This window comes from Colias philodice, chromosome 26 (assembly GCF_061535455.1).
Source record: "Colias philodice isolate Cphi_HAF_F1 chromosome 26, ilColPhil1 Martin Lab GWU primary, whole genome shotgun sequence".
NCBI classification, from domain to species: domain Eukaryota; kingdom Metazoa; phylum Arthropoda; class Insecta; order Lepidoptera; family Pieridae; genus Colias; species Colias philodice.
In genome coordinates, this window is record NC_143111.1 from 9,056,576 (window position 1) to 9,081,075 (window position 24,500).

Consider the following 24,500-nt stretch of genomic DNA (forward strand, 5'->3'; position numbering starts at 1 on the left):
TACTGTATTATAGGGCCGATTTTTCAATGCTTGGATAAAACTTATCCGTCCAATAAAGTATTACACGATAATATTAAAATGTCACGTGAACTGTCAAATACGGGCAATAAGGATACATTTTTAAAATGGTAGTTTCATATATTATTCGACGAATAAGTTTTAACCAAGGATTGAAAAATCAGCCCTTAAATAAATAAATTATTATAATTTGCTAATATTATAATAAATGGGAAAGCGTGCTTGTTTGTTTGTCTTTCTTTCGAGTCGCAACGGAGCGACTATATGGCATATTTTTATGTGGATATTTAAAAATCCAAGCCGCGTGATATAATATTATCTACTTTATTTAATTAAACACTTTTATGTGCTGTCAACGTTAAAAATAAAACACAAGACTTATTCTAAAAGAAGTAACAGCACAGAAGACGGCCTTATCACTAAAGAGTGATCTCTTCCAGGCAACCAACTGAAAACATGATACAATATCACATCAATTTATGTCAAACTAAAAATTTCAGTATCAAGCGACATTTATTTATTTATAATACTTTATTGTACAAAAAATATAAGTAAATCTAGTAAAACCTAATAAGATGCAAATATTTTGCACAATAGGCGGCCTTATTGCTACCCAGCAATCACTGCCAGGCAACCTGATGGGATATTATTCTCGAATGGACTTCTATTTTTATTCAACCTAGACAAAGTCTGGATGATCACTAGTTTATAATAATTGTATCTTTATTTAAAAACTTCGCACACGTTAAGTTACAGTTACCAATAAAATGGGACAATATTTTCCAAGTACTTAAACTCGATAACACGAGGATATTGTCTGCGGATCTTTCTTTTATTGCAGTTCTATTTTAACATTGTTTCAATTTTCTATTGGCTCTTGGAAATTATGAGTTGTATTGGTATATTTTTAACTTTACAAAGTAAAGTCCTATCCTGTTACCTGCTTATTAAATCATAAAGGCTCTTTGTAAGATGCATTATAAATAAATATAATTAACTAGCGGTCCGCCCCGGCTTCGCCCGTGGTACATATTTCGCAATAAAAGGTTATCGCCTATGTTCTTTCTCAGGGTCTAAAGATTATCTGTGCCAAATTTCATCAAAATCGGGCCAGTAGTTTATGCGTGAAAAGCATACATACATAATTACAAAACTTTCCTCTTTATAACATTAGTATAGATAAATCATAATATTATAATATATATAACTAGCGGTCCGCCCCGGCTTCGCCCGTGGTACATATGAAAAATAGATGTTGGCCGATTCTCAGACTTACCCGATATGCACAGAAAATTTCACGAGAATCGGTCCACCCGTTTCGGAGGAGTATGCAGACTAACATTGTGACACGAGAATTTTATATACAGGGTGTACCAAAAAGTAGTGATGAACGGAAGCTGAGAGGTAGAGGACCTAGAGGGCTATCCGAATCACCCCCATGTATGTTATGCGATTTTTCGTATTTTCGGAGTTATGACGATTTTTTCAATTTTTCACCGATCGCCGAGTACGATGATATTTTCACTCATGCTGACGTCAATGATTGCGGAAGATGCTTGATTTTTTTTGTGTGCTAAGCTGAAAGATAGGCCAATTCAGTATGGTAACATTTACTATCGTTAGATCTTTAAATGGAATAAAAAAAATAATTAAATGGCAAGAAAGATAAAATTACCCAGTATGTTCACCACTTCAAGGGCCCGTAAAAAAATAAAATCACATAAAAAAATTTTTCCGTTTGACTTTTAAAAACTTGCTCTATCTATCAGATAGCTACCCTGAAAATTTCATTTTATTATTCAGAAGGCTTCAATCGAAAAATTTAAATCTAAATGTGGTAAGTGCAAAAATTGAATTAACATGATGATCATTAAAACCAATAAATAGGTGTTTAATTACCAGAAATTTTTAAAATAACCCCGCTGTTGCTCAATGCAAGTGCGACATCACCGTAAAAAGTTGTCTTTTAAATGTCTGAATGCCCTTTTATCATTTTTAATGGTTTCTTGTTACTATGAATTTCCGGGTTATTTCGTCTAAATTGTGGCATTCTCTCAAGTAGCCGAAGTCTTTTTAATATTCCCATTGAAACAAATCAATGGGGTTTAGGTCGAGGGACCGTGGAGGCCAGGCTTTAAGGCAGGCTTCACCGGCGCATGCGCAGGCTGCAACGACCAATCCATCTTTCAGGGTATCTTGGCCCTTTAGCCTGGCCTGCACGGTCCCCGGACATAAACCCTATTGATTATTTTCCGTGGGGATACTACAAAGACGAGAGACTGCCACAATTTGGACGAAATAACCCGGAAATTCATAGTAGCAGAAGAAACCATTAAAAATGATAAAAGGGCATTCAGACATTTAAAAGACTACTTTTTACGGTGATGTCGCACTTGCATTGAGCAACAGCGGGGTTATTTTAAAAATTTCTGGTAATTAAACACCTATTTATTGGTTTTAATGATCATCATGTTAATTCAATTTTTGCACTTACCACATTTAGATTCAAATTTTTCGATTGAAGCCTTCTGAATAATAAAATGAAATTTTCAGGGTAGCTATCTGATAGATAGAGCAAGTTTTTAAAAGTCAAACGGAAAACTTTTTTTATGTGATTTTATTTTTTTACGGGCCCTTGAAGTGGTGAACATACTGGGTAATTTTATCTTTCTTGCTATTTCATTCTTTTTTTTATTCCATTCAAAGATCTAACGATAGTAAATGTTACCATACTGAATTGGCCTATCTTTCAGCTTAGCACACAAAAAAAATCAAGCATCTTCCGCAATCATTGACGTCAGCATGAGTGAAAATATCATCGTACTCGGCGATCGGTGAAAAATTGAAAAAATCGTCATAACTCCGAAAATACGAAAAATCGCATAACATACATGGGGGTGATTCGGATAGCCCTCTAGGTCCTCTACCTCTCAGCTTCCGTTCATCACTACTTTTTGGTACACCCTGTATAAGATATATAATTAAGATTATAATAAAACAACGTCAGTTATAAAAAGTATTTAGCAATTTAAATGTTAACATTGCTTTATTTATTCATACTTCTACACAATCATCATTGTAATTTATAACTCCAAAAGTTAATAATCAATTAATATATTTTTAACTATAGGTATTTATTATTATATATATTTTTTAAGATTATCAAGCTGAAGAGTTTGTTTGTTTAAACGCGCTATTCTCATTAACTACGGGTCCGATTTGAAAAAATTTTTCGGCGTTAAATAGCCCATTTATCGAGGAAGGCTATTTATCTATCATCACGCTATCTATATTTATTTATCATCAAGCTAAGACCCACAGGAGCGGAGCAATGCGGGTAAAACCGCGAGCCACAAATAGTTATTCATATTATAGTTAAATGGATGCGAAGATTATTGCTCTTGCATACAAAAACTACTGGACGTATTTTCACGTAAATACGAATCAATACAAAAAATCATATTCCGTAGTCACGATTTAAAACATTGTTTTGTCAACCATACTCGATACAGTCAGCATAACAGCTAATGGGATAATAATAATAAAACTTGGACAATTAACGAGTGTGCATGCTGCTTTATGGTAAAATATCTACTAGATTCATTGGTTTAATATTATTTTCATTGGAAACGGTATTTTAATGAAAATATTGTTGTTATTATGTCCGAGAAATAGATCGTCGAATGGAGCAGTGGTTAAATAATGAAATCCGTATCGAGATTCGAGGCTTTCAGATACATACATTTTAAAAATACTGAAAATCAGCTAACATATTACATAAGTCATAATAAAAAAATGGCTCTTTAATTTTTCCAATATATGTATGTGCTGTATTACATTTTCTTTAATCTTTCTCTTTTCTACACTGTCTCTGGTATTTTTGTTTGTTTATCTCCATCGGGCATCGAATCCACAATTTTCTAACTACAGTACAAGCAGTCAAATGGCCAAAGAATAAACGAAAGAAAAACATTACAGCTAAGTGAAACCTGTCCATACGATAAGCTGTAAAGCTAACAAAACTTATATTACATTTTAAAATATACCCATGCCTAGACAAACAATTCTTCACTCCATGGTTCAGTGATAATATGGTAATCGAGGTCTTAGATTCTATTTTCAATTGAGTTCCAATCGATTTACAAAGAAGAGGTAAATTGTATTACAATATTTGTATTATAATGATACGTGTAATTTTATAACTGCAAATATTTATTTATTCAGCTAGGTTTCCTTTAGGAGAGCTTTTGAAACATCATATCTCATAAATAGATAAACACTTACCTCCAGTTCGGAAAGCATAGGCATTTTAGAATATAGATCAGTAAAAAGTTAATCTTCTTAAGTTTTGCCTCAACCCAAAACGCGAAAATAATGATTCACTTTTTCGTGAAATTAATATTTAAACTCAAAATTATTGGAAAAAGTTCTACAGTAAAAGTTGCGGTAGTGCATTGATATCAATTTCAGGAAAATACCATGTTCCACCAAAGATGTATAAAAACTAGACGAGGTTCGTTTTGAATATATATTATTTTATATTACCTGTATATTATTTTTGATCTGGAAACGTGTTATCGTTAAAAATAATTAATTTCGTATAGGTACTAATTAAAATATTTTTCTGTTCGTATTAGCTGTCCAGACTCTTCTAATAAGCTAGAAAGACAGTGTTTCCATGGCTCGCTAAAAAGCGATATATGCAATAATATTAAATCTAGGAAATCAAATACCTCAACAACCAATAAAACCCAGAAAGAACTTGATGACAACGTTTTTGACACAATTTCATATTCCGATTTCATAGTAGATTAAAGTAATTCACTTCTACTAAATAAGAAGTTCTAATTTAGGGTGAAAAAGTTAATAATATAATGTCACATCCAGATACCAGAATCACTGTTGCGCGTGGGTCGCGGCCTACGCGATGACGGTGTATAGTGTAAAAGTGTGACGTCATAACATTTCTGTTTGTATTTGTATATTGCATACGAGCTGGGCTTTCTTTCGCGAATCTAAAGGAGAGATTTTTCTATGGAACCCGCTGAGAATAAATCAATACGTGGTTTTAATATTATGTTGAATGTATTAACGTTTATTACAATATTTTTAAAGAAACAAATCATATTATGCTGTTCTACTTTCACCTTGTGATTGCTGAACGAATATTTGTTACTATTTCACCCAAGATATAAAGGCAGTTTGATAAATCTTGTTTAATAATATCTTTGTTTAATTGAAACGGCATTTGATTTGACTGTTGTATACAGTTCAAAATGTAACAACAATAATAGAAATACACATCATGTAAAAACAAACAACTCTATCCTATGTTATTCTGTAACATTGTATCGTAATTCGTATTCTATGATATCTTATCTTAAACTAATACTAGATGAATTACCTTGCTTTTCTCGTCTCAGTCTAATTCAGTGTGTTAGTTTAAGCCCTGTTGAGTTCTTAAGGGTAATTTAAAAATGAAAGGAATACTCAAGAATGAGACCTCAATCATTAAAATTTCAAGGCTCTCTCAAATCTATAATTTTATTAAAAATAATTATGATAAATTACCATCTCGTCCTTTTGATTTGAAAATTCAAAAATATAAGTCATAATACAGATTCTTGAAAATGTTTTTGGTTGATTGAGTTATTTCAATTAAATTATGAAGAAGGCTTTCGCGTATCCAACGTGTTCACTTCGACACATTTCTTAAGAATTACCAGAAGACTTCTCTTTGTTTGTTTCTATTATTTTGGATCATTATTTTTTAGCTGCTCCATATATTATTACTAGAGAAATTCACATACAAAAAGAGTTTCACATATAATATAGAAGTGAGAGAATCATTTAGATTCATATTGGAGCAACAGATTACTTAAAAATATTTAAATGAACATCAAATGAATAAAAACCATTCTTAGTAAAAGAAAATGAGCTCATGTTCTTGTTAAGTAAGTAATGATTGTCACCTGGCACTGCTTGGTACTATGGTCAATGACATTTGTGAATCAGTACAAAACTATGACAAATCGAATTCATTCAATATTATTTGTATGTGCATATTGACCTATCGATATAAATGTTTACGTGGAGTTTTTCACCCCGAAGGTGAATTGGTGTTTTAGTCATAACTTAGTTAAAGAATTTGATATGCTTTTCCTTATGTTCAAGTTATGTTCGACTGCATTATATTTCAATTCGTTGGAACTTTTTAAAATGCTGTTAACGATTCACTATATAATTGTTCTTTTATCGTTGTATGAAAATATATACCTACAAGGAGTAAACTTTGATTTATTAAAACAGATCTCAAGAGAATTCTAGAAAGACTATTCTAGGAAGTCGAATATAACGTAATAATTAAATTGATCATTAATTATATACATATTTATAGTTATCTAGTACCGATAAGAGTCTTATTTCATACGAAATCCGATAGCCTATAATTATTATTGTTTCTAGATGTCCAATTTTCTATTTTAATTGATAAGTAATTGTATGAGCTATATGATAAGAAAATTGTATGTTAAGGTTAGGAAATATCCCAATTAATGACCACTACCTAATTCCACCATTAAAATTCACCATTAAATTTTTTAATTAAAAATCTTTGGCTTATTACGATAATATAGGATGTTACATGTGTATTTTGTAAAATTAAATTGTAAAACTGAGATGATTAAAAAGAGCAACTATGGAGTTTCTTGCCGGTTCTTCTCGATACTGCTTTCCGAATCGGTGGTAAATGTTAAAAATATGTAATGGCGTCTCAAAAGTGCTTCTAGAAGAAGTCTAATTGAATAAATAAATGTTTGAGTTTGAGTTTTGAGTTTGAAAATATACATTTTAACTGCTTTCCGAACCGGTGGTAAGTTACTATTTTTCTGTACCTATTTTGACGATTCAAAACAAAGTCTAATTAAATAAATAAATGTTTAAGTTTAAGTTTCAGTTAAATAAAATAAAAGCAACAGGCAAAAAGTTACACGTGTAGGTAAGCATTAAACACCTTTTTACAGTCGCAGTCGTGCAAACCAAGCAAGCAGGAAAAATAGCACTAAGTTATTGTATTGTTCAACTTTAATAAATGAAACTGTAGACGTGGGCAGAAAAACCGTATGCAGCTGCTGTGTTATTAGTTAACCTATATACCTTATATTATCATTTGATGTTTTTTTCAGTAAGGATTAATGTGTCTATTCCTACAAATCTATACTATAATAAAGCTGAAGAGTTTTTTGTTTGAAAGCGCTCATCTTAGGAACTACAGGTCCGATTTGAAAAATTATTTCGGTGTTAGATAGCCCATTCATCGAGAAAGGTGTGTCCCTGTTAAAGAGTTGAATAAAACAACAATGATTTGTGCTGAAAACCAATTTGAAAGGTTTAAAATGTTTTATTTTTATTTGTGTATTAATTTGAGTTTCTTTATTGCCTGTAAAAATCTCTTTTAATAGAGACGTTGTCGAATATTGCAGTAAGTTTCAGGATAAATGTATAAATCTACAAGTAAAGATTTGATGATGTGACTGTTTTTCTCATAAATATTGTAAATTTTCTATTATACATGGTATGTTTAGGATGGGATATCAATTTTGGTATGTGGAATAAGATAGAACAACATACAATATATTATTATGAAAAATTTAATTATTGCAATGAATTTAATCGTGCATAACATATTATTTTCATAACTAAAAATAAAAAAAATAATTTATATTGAAATCTCAGGCATAGTTTACGTTATTGTTAAATCTAAATTTATTATGTAGTGCCATATTATTAAGTCTAGCTGTTATTGAAATTCTTGTAACTAATATCTAAAATCAGGAATATAGCGGGGGACCTCAAGTATCTTAAGGTGTAGTATTTGCAACCTTAACTTATAACGCATAGAGGTGTTTTTGACTTGTTTACAATAAAGGTAATTAATAGAGAACATTACATACATTTTAACATAAATTATATGAAGCGTAGTTTGAATATAAATTTGTATAAAAAAATACTGATCACACACATCAGTGGTACTATAAGATTAATTTAAATTAAGATGTTTATCAGTCGTAAACAAATGTATCCCTGTATTATTACAAATATAATTATGATGAAAAATATTCCACCTGCTCGACATTAATTTTATATAACTACAAGCGCACACATCGTATATTTTTGAAACGCGCCAGCAAATGTTCGTAAAATTTTCCAAACTGCACTTTTATAATTTGTAAAAAGATTTAAATAATAATTCTAGATTATCCATTTAGCATAAAACCAAGATTCGTAGATCCCCGCCCAACGCCTATGGGAGGCGCTTATAAAAGCTCGGAGCTGGCGCGTAGCAGCGTAGTCTGAACTCGCGCGTCGTAGCATGCTACGCGTCTAACATTCGTGAACTTTGCTACGAAACTTTCGACAAGTAAGTTCCGTATTTGTTTTTTTTATTATTCAATCAGCTTGCCGGGTAAGTGTTAGTAATTTTAAGTGCATAAATAGAGTTTTACTTAATTTTTCTTCTAATAAAATATGGTTCACATCGTATTTAAATCGAAGGATATTCAATATTTTCCATAGGAGAAAATTATAAATAATTATTAAAAATAACGTAAGTAATGTATTAATTTTATAAGTGAAAAGTAATTTTAATCTAGCACCCTCTTAAATTCAATTATTGAACTGTACTTGAATAAAATTTTAATATTGTTTTAAGACTCTTTCGAATACTCGTAGTGAACTAAAAATTAATCCTTAACCCATTTATTGTCAACTGTATTTGGAAATAATATTAATAAAATTTACGTTAATATTCATTTAGGTATTTAATATTCATAAAATAAGAAGAAATTGTGGAAAAAAAATATTGTCTGCTTTATAAAAACAGATCAAAAATATACGAATTTTTCCAACTATCTGCGAAATACATTTGTGTTTAATATTTGAAACGATATTAAAGTGAATAACTTTAAAATATACTGCAAAATTAAGCCAATAAATAATACGATAAACTATTTGAAACTACAAAATCTGTCACAACAAATTTACGAAATCCATAAAATTCGTAACTTAAACTTTAGCTAAGTTAACTCAAGTAATCGTATTATTAAGATAACTCAAAGTCGTGTTACGAATTTGCCAAGTTGAGATTTTAATGACCCGTATTTTATCAATGAGCCTATCTAAGTGTTATGATGTAACTTTTACATTCATGAAAAAGGCTTCGATTACTATTTTATAAAATAATATTTTACCTAATAAATTATTTTACAATCTATTAAAATATGTAGTTAATTTTATTTTATTATAGTATTTTTAATATCACAACTTATTATAAAAAGTGTTATGAAATGATGATAAAAATTATTTTGAATAAATAAATTATTTTGTGGTGTCTTCTCGAAAATATAGGTATTACGTTTACAATATAAGTAATTTTCAATTGATTGAAGCCTTGAAATAAGTTTTAAAGATCTAAGCATACATCTAAGGATACATACACATTACACATACATCGAAAAGCGACTTAGTTTTTGTACAATTTATCGATTCATATTATATATGATCAAACGAACTTCAGAGTGAAGTTCGATCATTATTATATGAATCGCTTCATTCGAAGATATTATTTACCACGTAGTTCCCTTTTTCAATGCTAGCAACCACGCACGCCTTTAGATTTTTTTTTTTTTTAATTGAGGGTATTACGACCTGACAAGTATTTGCTCGCTTTGAACGATATTCATTATTTTTAGAGTCTGTAATCTTACAAAACTTTGGGTTAGGGTGTGGTGGGTGTTAATATCTTCGAATGAAGCGATTCATATAATAATGATCGAACTTCACTCTGAAGTTCGTTTGATCATATATTATATTTCATCGCTTCATTCTTCAGATATTATTTACCATGTAGATGTTAAGAGATAAAAGTTTTGTAAGAACCATTTTGGGTGCAAGTTTAGAATAAAACGTAAACATCAATATTAAGTATTAATTTTGTTTTATAAATTAACGAAAATATAATTAAATACTATTTCTGTGCAAATTCATTATGCAAATTCGTTCTCATTAAATACATTAAGTTTATGCAAAGGTTTTGGAATGTTTTGTCCAACCAGCAGTTTTACGTATATTATACACCACTAGCACATGCAGCAGAAGTTGAAGCGTGTCTTGTGCTATTATTGAATGAAATATTGAAATGTTGAATTGTTGACATTACTTTTCGATAACACATTTTTGATCCAACAACTTATTGTTTGAGTTGTGGCAGGTTTATTCGGTTTTGTAAAAGTAAGTAATAAATAATAATCTATTTTCCTCATCCTTCCTAAAATGTTTTGTGACATAGATATAATCAGACAGTGCAATGGCGGGGTAATTACTTATATTTTGTTTGAAATATGGAAGTATTAAGAAAAGGTTGATCTCTACCTGGAGCCGAAGTTTTTACAAGGTCTGTAATGAAAAATTTAGCTCCACTGCCTGAGAAATAAATATTATTAATATTTATAAGAGATAACGTTTGCACTCGCTGTGCTGTACACAGCGCTAATAAAATTACTAATTTTTTATTCAATTGTTCCAAATTTACGTTTCTATTAGGAAACCAGCTTGAGATATGGTTCAAAACTAATTATGGGTCCCAAGAATAATTGTATTTAGGCATTCATCTGACCCGATATTATTTAAAGATAGGCTAATATTAAAGATAGGCAGACGTATGAGTTTAAAGTACCATACGAAGCCCCTTTGTTAAACTCTTCTGTTATAAATGATATGACAGCCGCTACTGTACTCTCAAAATTGGAAATATTCCAATTTAGACAAAACTGCCACCATAATTGATATGTTACGTTATATCATGGACTTATATTGCTTCTTAGTGTTACTCGAAAGCGATGCCAACATTAGTTCCATAGCTTCCGATGGGATGTATCTCCGTAGGAAGGCTTCACGGAGAGCCTCGCTGCAGCCAGCGTAAGATGTGAGTGCAGTGGGCGTGACAGGTGACTGGGATGAGAATGCGTTCGATTCGTATCTGTTTTCAAATATATAATGTTTGATGATATTAGCTCTCTGAGGAGAGGGAACCATGGCTGCGAAGGCCACCACGGAGGAACTTGTATCCCACACGCTTCATCATTTACTATTTTTTGTAAACATCTCAAAATAAAAGTAAATGGGGAAATGCGTAAAAATTTATAGTATTCTAATTTATGGTGAATGCGTCGACACATGACGCATCAGGGTCGAGATGCCACGACACTTACTTTCTGCATTTAGTATTGTACCTAATGCTCTTCCAAATTTTTTGATATGTTTCATTGCATAAACTCCATTCGATATCCGGATTTATTCTTCTTGGCTCTGTGTCAGTGTCGACGTTATCCTTACTATTAATAAAAGACGCCAACCACCATATGTTTCATTGAGATAATATGTACTACGTACATCTCAATGATATGTTTCGATACTCGCATCATTGTCACGGTTACTTTGTTAGTTTGTTAAGGTGGAGAAATTGTATGCCACCCATTTTATTTATGTTACTAACTACAGTTTTGTTATCAATTCGTAATAATATTGCACAATTAGAATAGGTGTTTGCGAATGTTTTTAAAGTTAAAAAGGCAGCTCTAAATAATTTATGAGATAGATTTTTTCACATTCTTTCCATGAACCATGCACTCGTTTATTATTGCAAAAGTCACCCCAACCTGTCCTTGAGGCATTTGAAAAAATCTCTAATGTAAATTTTGAAGATTTCATAAAATTTGTTTTATATATGTTGTGACCACCAATTTAATTCACCCAGAATATAACTTGGTAACTGAACTTTGGAATCATAATTATTGTTATGTTGATTCAAAAATAAATATTTTTGACGTTCTAATATCTTAGTATAAAGACACTAACGACACGAATTCTCGGATTGTGCAAATAGGTAATTTTGACAAATTATTAATTAAATGTGCAATGTTATTACGTTTATCATTAGGCAAAGACAGTTAGGTTACATGAATCATATATAACCCCAAGGAATTTACATTTTTGACTTGGAACCAATGAAGTTTTTTCAATATTGATTACAAAGCCTAGACAATATAATAGTTTTATTGTCTCTTTTTAATTATTTAGACATTCTGTATATTTTTTACCTGTACATAAAATATCGTCGAGGTAAATGACAGACTTAAAACCTCGGCTTAAGAATGCTATAACTTCATTAATTTAGTAAACACTCTTAGCGCAATAGAAAGACCATAGGGCATAGCTTTAAACTCTTTATGTTACGCTATTACCTTTGTTATTTATGAAAAATTTGAGAAATACCGGCTCAATTGGCATTAAAAGGTAAGCTTCTTTAATGTATATTGTAGCCCATGAAACCATTTTCGGGAATAAGTTTCGACGCCGTCCTATGATCTTCGATTTTAAAAGTGACATTTTTGATATAAAATTAAGATTAAGTATGAATTTTTTACCGCCGTTTGATTTATGTGCTAAAAATATATTTGAGATATATTTGCCCTTTACTGGGTTACAAACATGAATATCTCCCAAGTCTATGAGGTTATTTATTGCCACAGGCATGTCAGCTTTATATTGCCCCGACCAAAATGAAGTACGCACTGAATTTTGAAAAACTTCATTAAAAAATGGTAAATCCACACCGTCTTTAACCCATTTAAGAACGGTTGTATTATTAGTAATTTTACGCCAACAATCGTAAAATAACGTAAATCTTTATTGTTATTTTGGTGCACAATCTTAGCTCGAGCTGGTCATCTTTGGCTACGAAGAGGGGATTGGTCTTTGTATGTCCCTCTTGTAACCTCCTCGCCCCCCCCTGTTTGACTGAAAGCGAGAAGGTGTCTGCCAGTTTCCCTGGAAACTATTGCGAGATGTGTGTGCTGTATGAGCATGTGAACTATTTTTATTTTATTTTATTATTTAGGTTTTGGTGTAATAACCTTCGAAGCTTTTATTTTATCCGATAAATTGTCTCCAAACAATGTATTATCCCTTTCAGAATGATCGACAACTTGCAAAAAAGTTTTGTCTAAACAAGGCCTGATAAACTTTTTTCTTGATTCCGTTTGTCGATGATCGAGGTCCGAGAATATGCGACATATACACTTATAAACTTATTGGCCTCCATCTTATATTTCTTACTACGCAAGTTCTTACTACGTAAATAGGGGGTTATTATTAACGCCTGTTATAACGGTCCCCAATTATTGCCAATGCAAATTAGCCATTTTCTTATCCCAGAATTTACCGGATTCAGGGGTAGCAGCCTGAATCTCCGAAATTTACGTAGGAGTCTGGAGTAATAGGTACGCAATTTTCGGGAATCTAATAAGTTTTTAGAAAACTTTCTTAAGGATGGGCAACCATATTTTGGCGAGACTTTCGTGAATTTTTTCACCATATTCTGGAATCACATCATTAGCTTCACCCAATGCTGCTAAGATATCAGGTTCCAAGTCGACAGGCTCCGATTGAGGAGCCGTGGTATCAACCGTTACTGGTTCATTTGCTTGAAGCGCAGCTGGATCTGTCGTATTGTACATAATTCCCGGCAAAGCATTTGTCGGTGGATCAGTTTATAGGATATCTGGATCCGGTAACAAAAAGTTTTGTTATCGAGGGTACTTATAAAATTATGATTTAGGGTTATTATATTTTTTAACATAAGTTGATATTCAGCTAACAAACCATCGTGCTATTATCTCGAATAGCCTCCTGGTAAGCTGGTAATTATTAAACAAGTAATTACTAATTATATATGTACCAATAAAGATTTATATTTTTCCAATAAAAATACCATTGTGATATCATCCCGGATATCCTCCCGGCTTTTATTTTTATTTTTTATTCTATTAAAAATTTTCGATTTTAACCTTCGTGATGCTATCTCGAACATCCTCCCGGTATAAATATGTATATCAATACATTAATGATATTTAAGTATGTACTCGAAAGTAAAAAATTACATAACCTTTGTGATGCCATCGCGGACATCCTCCCGGCATAAATTGAGTAATATGTAAATATTATTTCACTTCTAGAAGTCATGAGCTATTAAATTACCTTTGTGATGCTATCTCGAACATCCTCCCGGTATAAATATGTATTTCAATACATTAATAATACTTAAGTATGTACTCTTAAGTAAAAAATTACATAACCTTTGTGATGCCATCGCGGACATCCTCCCGGTATAAGTCGAGTAATATGTAAATATTATTTCACTTCTAGAAATCATGAGCTATTAAATTACCTTTGTGATGCCATCTCGGACAACTTCCCGGTATAAACGAAAAATATTTGATTATTTTTCAACGCTTCAATTTCGTAAGTTATAAGAAACTTTCATTCGTCGTATTACAGATCGAAATAAAGACACTCATTTAAAACTCCAAAGTACTTACTTGTGTCGTCTTCGGGTTCCGAAGATGATATTATAGGTTTTATGTTTCTTCAACTTCCTAATCTTCATACTATAATCAATTTTCTCCTTCGAATTTCTCTTCAACATGACGAAACTTGCACTTATTTGAGACGTCCGTATGTTGCGGCGCACGAAAAAGGAATGAATATCGTTCAAAGCGAGCAAATACTTGTCAGGTCGTAATACCCTCAATTAAAAAAAAAAAAAATCTAAAGGCGTGCGTGGTTGCTAGCATTGAAAAAGGGAACTACGTGGTAAATAATATCTGAAGAATGAAGCGATGAAATATAATTATAATTTGAATACGACGACAAATGTTTGCAGATTCACTTAACAGATTTGGATTTTCTAATAGTGATAATTTATAATTAATTTTATAGACAAAATAATAGTGATCAAATAACAAAAATTCCGTGGGTGCCAAACCTTTGCAGAGACCCCAGGTTCACCATTACAATTATTAAAGTGGCAAAAAATTGTTTTTGGTCATTTACTAGTAAATAAAACCCGAAAAAATCGCGTAAAATCCGTAAAACGTAGGTATGTAATATCAAAATGGAAAATTGAAAATTCCTAGGATTTACTCACAACTAAAAACAACTATCATTAAAATAATTACACGTATTGTATACGATGTACTGTTGTACAAAACAACGGTATAATAATTTAAAAAGATTCATTGTAAAGGTTTAAAAAAATCCTTTCAACGTTATGAAATATTTTTTTTTTACGCTTTTATTTTGCTTATAATGGATAACTACTGCTTTTACAAATTATAAGATGACGGAGAAACGTATTAGGAACAGATATATTTGGTTTTGTATTATTATATATTCATTTAACTACCTAGAATCTAGATGATTTATTATAAGATTTTTCCGAGTTTTTTTAGGTTTCTCCTTTATTTATTTAAGAACTAGCGGTCCGCCCCGGCTTCGCCCGTGGTACATGTTTACGTTTTCTCTACATAAGAACCATCCTCGTACTTCAAGGAATATAATAAAAAAAGAATTATCGAAATCGGTTCAGCCGTTCTCGAGTTATGCGCTTACCAACACGTTTTGCGATTCATTTTTATATATAAGAAAGATAATCTACTATATTAGCGAATAATTATTTACAACCAAACTTTGCTATTTACTATTATTTTATAGGTTTACTATTACGTGTTACTATCACAATATTACATTCAAAGGAATATTTGCTTCCGAAATAACTATTATAATAGAACGACCTCAATTTTATTTGTTCTTTTATCTTACAAAGTTGCCTATTACAGGCTACGAATGTAATAAATTTAATAGTTTCCAAATGACTGGAGAAAAAACATTTATCATTACTTTAGTACATTATTATTAGCAACAATGTTTGATAAAAATAATAGGAGAAAATAACTGAGGAAAATCCTGCGATTTATTCCTGGATTTTTTATAAAGACTACAAGTAATTATACGTCTCTTACAAAATCATTCTTCGCAAATCTAACAATAGGTATGTCATCCATACTATATAATATTATAAATGCGAAAGTAACTCTGTCTGTCTGTCTGTTACTCAATCACGCCTAAACTACTGAACCAATTTGCATGAAATTTGGTATGGAGATATTTTGAAACCCGAGAAAGGACATAGGCTACTTTTTATTGCGAAATAATATGTACCACGGGCGAAGCCGAGGTGGACCACTAGTTGAAAATAAATTAACAATTTAACGAAAGCTTTAGTACAGAAAAGTGTATTTAAATCTACTTGCGCGCAAATGAAATAGATTTAAGATGTAATATTAACTTAAATTACTTAACTGTTTCATGGTTTAAGTTAATACATATTCATTTACAAATTCCGTACATTATCTCTTCTTTATAATTACTACATACCATGATCATAATGGGAAAAGATGTTAAGGGTCTAACACAATAGAAACTAACAACACTTTGGAAGTTTTAGTACCCGGAAGAATTTATGATATCTATAATAATAGAGCAACAGAGTTTGTTTGTTTGAACGCACTAACTTAAGGAACTATCCGATTTGAAAAAAATCTGTGTTATATCTAACATTTGTCGAGGAAGGCTATAAGCTATTATAATCTATATCATAATAAGAGAAATGTGGGTAAAACCGCGGGGTACAGCTAGTAATATATACGACAGATATATCCTTATTAAATATTGTTAATATGACCAAATTTTATTTGAATCAGGATATTTTTGTGAATTTAAAATAGATACTAAGCTATTTTTACAGGTAATAAGAAAATGGAATAAACCAAATCTTGAATTAACATTTACTTTGAAACCATGGGAAAGAAAACAATTTAATTAAAAAAGTTACTAAAATTAGCAACATGTATAAGCTGCACAATAATGTATGTAAAGTAATATGAAAACTTGGTTTGTAAATAAAATACCTAGGTATAGTATAATTACAGAGATTCGTAGTTCTATGAAGTTTTTTTTTATAATAAAAAATCAGTTGGCATTACTTTGTATTTAATTACAGTTTTTATTGGTGTTATAATCATTTTTTACTTTAGCAGTGTTCACGAATATTGAATGTTAAATGAATGCTGTATGTTCAATTCGGAAGAATTTTTTGTGTACAATTTGGAATAATATATGTTGTAAATTGAGCAGTGTTGGTACATAAATAAATAAATAAATTACCTACCTATACCCATCTATACATATAATAAAATCGTAGGAAAGTCAAAACTGTACATTGAATATTTTTTTAAAAGAATACTTGATCCATGATCTATAATCGATATAGAAGCCAAAAATATAGTTTTTAGAATTTTTGTCTGTTTGTCGGTTTGTCTGTTTGTCTGTTTGTCTGTATGTATTTCCGGGCTAATCTCAGAAAGTACTGCATAGATTTACTTCAAATTTTGCATGAATATTCCTAAGAGGTCGGGTGAGGATAGTTTAAACATATTATCATGATATCACCTTCGCGGGAGGAGCTGTGAACCTTTATTTTTCTTACATATTCCGTGTACTACGACAGCGTACAATCTAAAGACTCATGTTTAAATGTTGGTTTCGAGTAAGCCATGCTATTATCTAGCTTTACAAAATAAAAACTATGTCATTTACGTAATTTGGGCAGAATAACAGTTTAATGAATTTAGTAGTATAAAGACAAATTTGAAACAGCGCCATCTATGAGATTTCGTAAAAATCAAATCAATTTACATGTTATCACTACTGAACAACTGTTGAAAATTAATAATTTAAATATAATCATGTTATTTATTTAACTCTTAACCCATATCTTCCCTTCCCTATAAGGTGCGCTTATATTTCGTGTGAATATACTACATTTTTAAAAGTGAGGGTAGATGTTTATTATTTTAAGTCAAACTAGACACCATGACAATTAATCTAATATTGATTGTGTTCATTGGTTACATTTTTAATCTTCGTGTTTTATAAATTTATAAAGAATAGAAAAAATTCGATCACGAGGCGGGACTCGAACCCACATAATTTCGTGATCGAATGTTTCTATTCTTTATAAATTTATTATTTATAAATTTATATTTATAAAGCATTTGAATAAATAAATAAATAAAATTAAAATAAATGTCATAAAACCAAAAATATCAAATTCAATCTTCGTGTTTTGTGAATTTTCACCATGCGTTCCCACAAAAGGTAAGTTGTTACTTTTATAGGTATTTATTTTTATAATGATAGCAATTCATGTTTTTTATTGGTTTTATAATGGTTTTATATTACACTTTTAGAATGAAATAATAAAATGATGAATTCTTTTTGACTTTTACAAGATTTTGAGGTGCGTTGGGAACAGTAGTTTGTTGATAAAATTTTATATGTAAGTAGCTTTTTTTATTGATTTACAATTATTAACGTTTGATTTTTTATTTACAGATTCAATGTTCATAAAATTATATCGCCTTTGGAAGACTATTTCTGCTGACAATTTTACAACAACACTTGAAAATTGATGATTTGATGATGAAGATAGTGGCAGCAAGGATTAAGTGGAAATTAGTAATCATCCGCTTCGTCAATTTTTGACTGAAGTTAATGTCCAACGTATGGTTCAATCATTGGAAGTATCTCGGGTAATTTTGGAGGATATTTTTCAGGAAGGAGAGGAGGGGCAGCCAACCACATATCAAACTACTACGTTTTAGTACCGAAAAAAATGTTATTGCCAAATGAAACATAAATTTTGCACTCACAACTGTACAAGTTATGATTTTTATTCTGACTTTGCTGTTATCTGATTATAATATTTATCGTTATGGCTATCGAGGTACCGACCGTACTGGGATGAGAGTACATGATATTATACCTACTCATCATCCAGGATTGCTTAGAGCATTTTCACACTGAAAAAGATGTTTTCTTTGAATCGTAGTTGCTTCATTTATTTATTTTTAATCATTTTACATAATATGTTTTATATTTTCCCATTTTCATTATATTTTATAAATAAAATGGAACCAACATAACTTTGTTGTGTAGGTATCATTTCTCTATTAATAATCCGTAGGCATATTTTCCGAGCACCCCATTTAAGGTGCGGTCCTGAAATTATAAAAAGTTAATGTATACTTTTGCCTAATATAAGCTCAAGATCATTTTTAGATAAAAATAACAAAAAGAACTTATTTATTAAAATTTAGTAGATAAAAGAAATTATGTTACGATTTTATAAGAAAACACAGTATATTTATTAGGCGGCGGTGATCTCTTCCAGGCAAAAGATATTCATCAGCTCAATAAAATTGAATAGTTGTTGTTAGTTATTCTTTAAATTCACTGATTGTAATGAGCATTTCCGCATGCAAGTTGTATCGTAGTTTAGATATATCATAGTTTTGACACATTACAGTTCCAACAAAACCCTCAAATTTTTGAGCAGAGTTGAGCAAGATAATTTAAAAAATGTGCTGTGTTAAGTATTATAGAAAAGGTTAGTTCGTTGATAATTATCATTTCTTCATCATTTACATGGGTGTTGTTAAATGTTAGTAAAAATAAACTTTGACTGTTAATACTTTTGTTCAGTATTTACCTGTATGATTATTGCTTGGTAATTAATATGTATATTTTCATGTCGTATAGCTAATTATAAACATAAGTGTGATGTGAAACTAGCTGGATTTATTTTTACACACTCACAGCCATATATTTTATATTAAAATAGTGTAAATCATAATATTTTTTCACAATTAAAAATATTTCCTTTTTTCTGATGGTGTTGGCATCGAATTAAACCGCGCTGTCGTTTCGTTCACTAAAAGTGATGTTATGAGGACCGAATATGTAGCCGCCTCAACTTACGGAAACGAGAGTAACCTGCGTTGTCTGTTAGTTATTGTATAGTCGAATTTAACGTTACATGGAAATTGGAATCTAAATATATTATGTATACTTAGGTATATTAAATCTGTACATGAAATATATTTCCTAAATAACTATCACGGGGTGATTAGGGATCGACACTGATGCCAAAGAAGCAAACAGTAAAATTTTTGTCCGTATAACCGGTATAGAAACAAAAACTACTCGACGGATTTAAACGAAACTTGGTACAATTATTTTTCATATTCCTGAGCAGAGCAGTAACTCCATTTTTAAGCTTTCGTCGCGTGTGCAACCTTAATGGTTAAAGCTACACAGAAATCATGTATTCAGAAAGAAATGTTCTCCTTATTATATAAAAAATATCTCCCGACATCATAAATGTCTATCTTTTATGGTTGACTCACAATAACACGTGTAACTTCCGATAGCTTAGGAGTTCGAAGCTTTCTGATTATATTTGTCTATAACACTCTCAGTCCGTTTTAACTCAATTTTTATTTTCATGCATCAGTGCCACCTAAAAAATCTTTATCTCGAAATTCGAGCAAACCTAAGAAAATGAGAAATAAGAGTTCTCAAGAATCGTTAGAGGTATACTCTAGGCCGAAAACAACACGTGTTATGCCGAGAACCTGAAACCGCTTCACAACGAGAATTGCGGCTCACAGCTGACCGCGAACGGCATGTACTATCCCGTGAGACCGAAACCTTCACTGAGAGGGTATAACGTCTCACAGCTGATCACGGCCGTCACATTTTATCTCGAGAATCTGAAACTTTTACTCAATATGAAGACCGTTTGACAAATGATAGGGTGCACCATAATATTATTCGATCTCTTGAAGATGAACATGAGCATAAGCAATGACTAGAGTAGGGACGCGAATATTACAATTAATTGAGACAAAAACGATTATTAAGTTTGTTTAATGAAAGATTAAGAATTGAAACTATTCGGTCTCTGGAAACGGACGAATAGCGAGAGGCCCCTCTTACTGCAGACAGATTTCGCATAGTCTTAATGACTTAGAGGTAAACATAGAAGATCAATCTACGAATTCGGTGGTGGGGTCCGACAAATATAAAAGTGGGTTTTCTTATAACCTCACAATTGATTACAGATCATCTTCTGTATAGGCGATATTAACGTAGTATGTTATTTTTGTAATGCTTTAAAGTGGAGTAAGGAGTCGGCTTTCGTTTGAAGATACACCGGAACCTTTGAAATCACTACTTTTAGAGGAACATGACGTGCAATCTAAACAGTTCTTAGACAATATTCGCTCTTATAATAGTGCGTTTCAAATGATCCTTTGGTGCTCAACAATTATCAGAAGGTCCTTTCATGCTTACTTTTAAGATACCAGGTCAAGTTTACCATTTGATAGGATCCCTTTTGCCTGAAGGCCAACCTAAGTTTCTTTAAATATATTTTGTATTCGACTACAACGAATAGTCGAATACAAGAATTATCAATATTTCTCGAATTTAAAACTGAACTCATTTCACAATTTTAGAACATGTTTCATCAGGTTAATTCGTATGTATGCAGTTTTAAATCGACATTAGAAGCTTTTCCTCAAGATGGTGATATTTGTTATAAATGCCGATAGACGGACGTCTATCGGCACTCAGGAACTCCCTGGGCGTGTATAACGCCCAGGCCACAGTATTACAATTTTTCCTTCAGCAGGGCGACGAATGTATTTTCGCATAGCAAAGGAGGGGAACTCGCGGGTGGTCAAGTGACGCGGGCCACGTACCATTAACATGCTTAGTTTGTGGTACCGAGCGCGAAAGAAAGTCATCGTGTTTTTGTTTTGTTACTATGTAAACTAACGTAATTTAATACTTAGGTACATATTCTATAACGGTGCGCTCAAACTGTTAATCTACATTTAATTTAGATTATTATTTGAAATACTAAGTAATGTAGAATTTAAATCACATTCCTTCATGTTTTCCTCAGATTTTCAATTTTCTCCGATTTTAAGATTTTCAGAGTGTTCAATTTTAATGTAGTTAAATTTTATAAGAGACAATTAAGAACATTCAAAAATAAAGTGTCACGTATTTTTTTTAAACGACGAATGACCTAAAACGACGTAATCGCGGACGAAGTCGCGGGCAACAGCTAGTACGTTAATAAAGGAATAATTATATTTGATATACTAGCTGTGCCGCGCGGTTTCACCCGCATTGCTCAGCTCCCGATGGTCTTAGTGTGATGATAATATATATAGCCTATAGTTTTCCTCGATAAATGGGCTATCTAACACATAAAGAATTTTTTAAATCGGACCAGTAGTTCCTGAGATTAGCGCGTTGAAACAAACAAACTCTTCAGCTTTATAATATTAGTATAGATTACGTAGTTTTGTAATAAGTTTTAGTTAGATTAGGGATTTATAGCAGCGGATGCATTATTTACTAAACTTCTAATAACACGAAGCACCCAAAAGTTGTATATGAAGAATAATGTAAAGAAACTTGCTCCCATGTAAAGAAAAACAACAATTTGGCTGAAACTTGATAATCTTGTATGTCAGGTACCTAATTATTGAAATAGCATTTTCGTTTCTTTTTATTTCTCTTTATACGAGCATCACTACATAGTACATAGTATAAAACAAAGTCGCTTTTTCTGTAATAGGGACATAGGGTCCCTTTTTATGCTGAAATCTTTAAAACTACGCAACGGATTTTGATGCGGTTTTTGTAATAGATAGAGTGATTCAAGAGGAAGGTTATAAATTTTAATATATAATTTATTAGGTTTAATACAAAGCAGGCGAAGCCGCGGGCGGTAAGCTAGTAATATACCTATATATAAAGAAATATTAAAGATTACAGGATCACACATCAGCTTATTTATATTAAAATTTAATAAGAAATTTCGTCTTTCTGTAAGCGTGAATCCGTAATTAAATACGTTATAATATATTATGTTCCTCTTCCATATTCCGTAATCTTGTATTACGAGTATGAATATCAGGGAAACCTTTCAAATACCTCATTACGGATTCAGTCAGGCAAAAACCATAGAGTCGGCTTGATGAAATAAGTTTGCACCAAAGTTATATATTTGAGAACAGCTCAAATGCGCAGAGGAATCTTTACCTCCATTTTTGGAAAATGAGTGAATTATAGAGATACCTAGTAAATTTTTTGGGTCTCTGATTTAGGTGCAAGGTTTAGGCGTTCGAGTCTCTTGCTAAAATGGAGCGAAATTATGTAATAATTACTGAAAAACTATTTTATTATTCAGTTATTTGACTTGTACGCTTAAGTTTAGATCTTGTATGATAATCTCCATCAATCATATTTTGGTTGCTTTTTCTATTTATCATCATGAATAAAGTCAATACTTATACATAACAAAAATAGTTTTTATACATAACCAGAAAACAAAAACAACATAATATAGCAATAAAATCATATACCACCTGTATTATATTGTGTTTCTAACAAATCCACTAACAAATGCGTGTCATGTACAAAGGAACAGTCAACTAAGTTAAAGTTACAAGTTAAAGCTGGAAACATTTAGCCCCAGGATTGCATTTATTGCAACTTAGGACACTTGTCAAGTAACTTAGCGAAGAAATTGCATTGCACTTAAATGCAGTTTTGAGTTTTTCGCACGCGGAAAATGTTTTTCCTCTCATTTATATCCAGTGTTATTTTTAAGAATTTCACTTAGCTTTACTTTACAGAAGTGCAACCAGCTTTGCTTTGTGTTCTTATACGGGTACATAATATTAAAAATTATAGTCTTTGCAACATATTTTATGTATAATTATTTCATTATAATTCATTTTTTAAATAATTATTATATTATTTATCATAATGTTTACTTCTTATTCAGTCTTCTTATTTACTAAATATGTGTATTGTGTAGGTATCATTAATGTCTCATTGGCACAATTCGAAAAGTGAGATCAAATTAAATTTGTACTAATATTATAAAGCTGAAGAGTTTGTTTGTTTGAACGTGCTAATCTTAGCAACTACTGGTCCGATTTGAAAAATTCTTTCGGTGTTAGTTAGCCCTTTTATCAAGGAAGACTATAGGTTATATATTATTACGCTAAGACCAACAGGAGCGGAGCCACGCGGGTGAAATAGCGAAGCGCAGCTAGTAACAAATACCTAATCGTGTTTTAAATACCTTAAAAAGTGCAATATTAAAAAATGCATTAATTTTGACTTTAGTATAGCAGAAAAGAAGATAAAATTTAAGGAAGGCATACATTATTCGTTGTCATGAAAACAATTCTTGAAGGCTGTCTGATAGGGGATCAAATTTTGTTTGCGAAACGCCATAAACTTAATAATAATTGGAAGGAATCGATATTTTTGGATAAAATCTTATTTGTGAATTTAAATTAATGATGTTTACAATATAAACGTTACGTTTGAATGATAATCCATTTCATAATGTACCTAATTAACATATCTGCAGCTGTATTTGACACTTTATTAAATTGCATATCGCTTACCTCCTAATTAAAGAGGTTGTTGAGTCCCTGACCGCTCTTTAATAAGGAGGGTACCAATTGTGAATTAGGTAGATATTATCTCGATAAAAAAATAAAAAAATATATGCGTGTACTAGTCACTAGAGTACACACGTAAGAAGTGAAACTTCTTTATGACCTTAAAAATGTCACGAGTATAGC

At 31.2% G+C, this 24,500-nt stretch overlaps 1 protein-coding gene across 1 annotated transcript in view; it reads left to right on the top strand.

Annotated features, from left to right (window-relative positions):
* The first annotated feature begins 8,370 nt into the window (after positions 1 to 8,370).
* AstA (allatostatin A) overlaps positions 8,371 to 24,500 on the top strand; it is a 54,939-nt gene continuing 38,809 nt past the window's right edge. The window contains exon 1 of the mRNA XM_089711407.1: positions 8,371 to 8,437. The gene's annotated coding sequence lies outside the window, so the exon portion shown is untranslated. The remainder of the gene's footprint in view (positions 8,438 to 24,500) is intronic.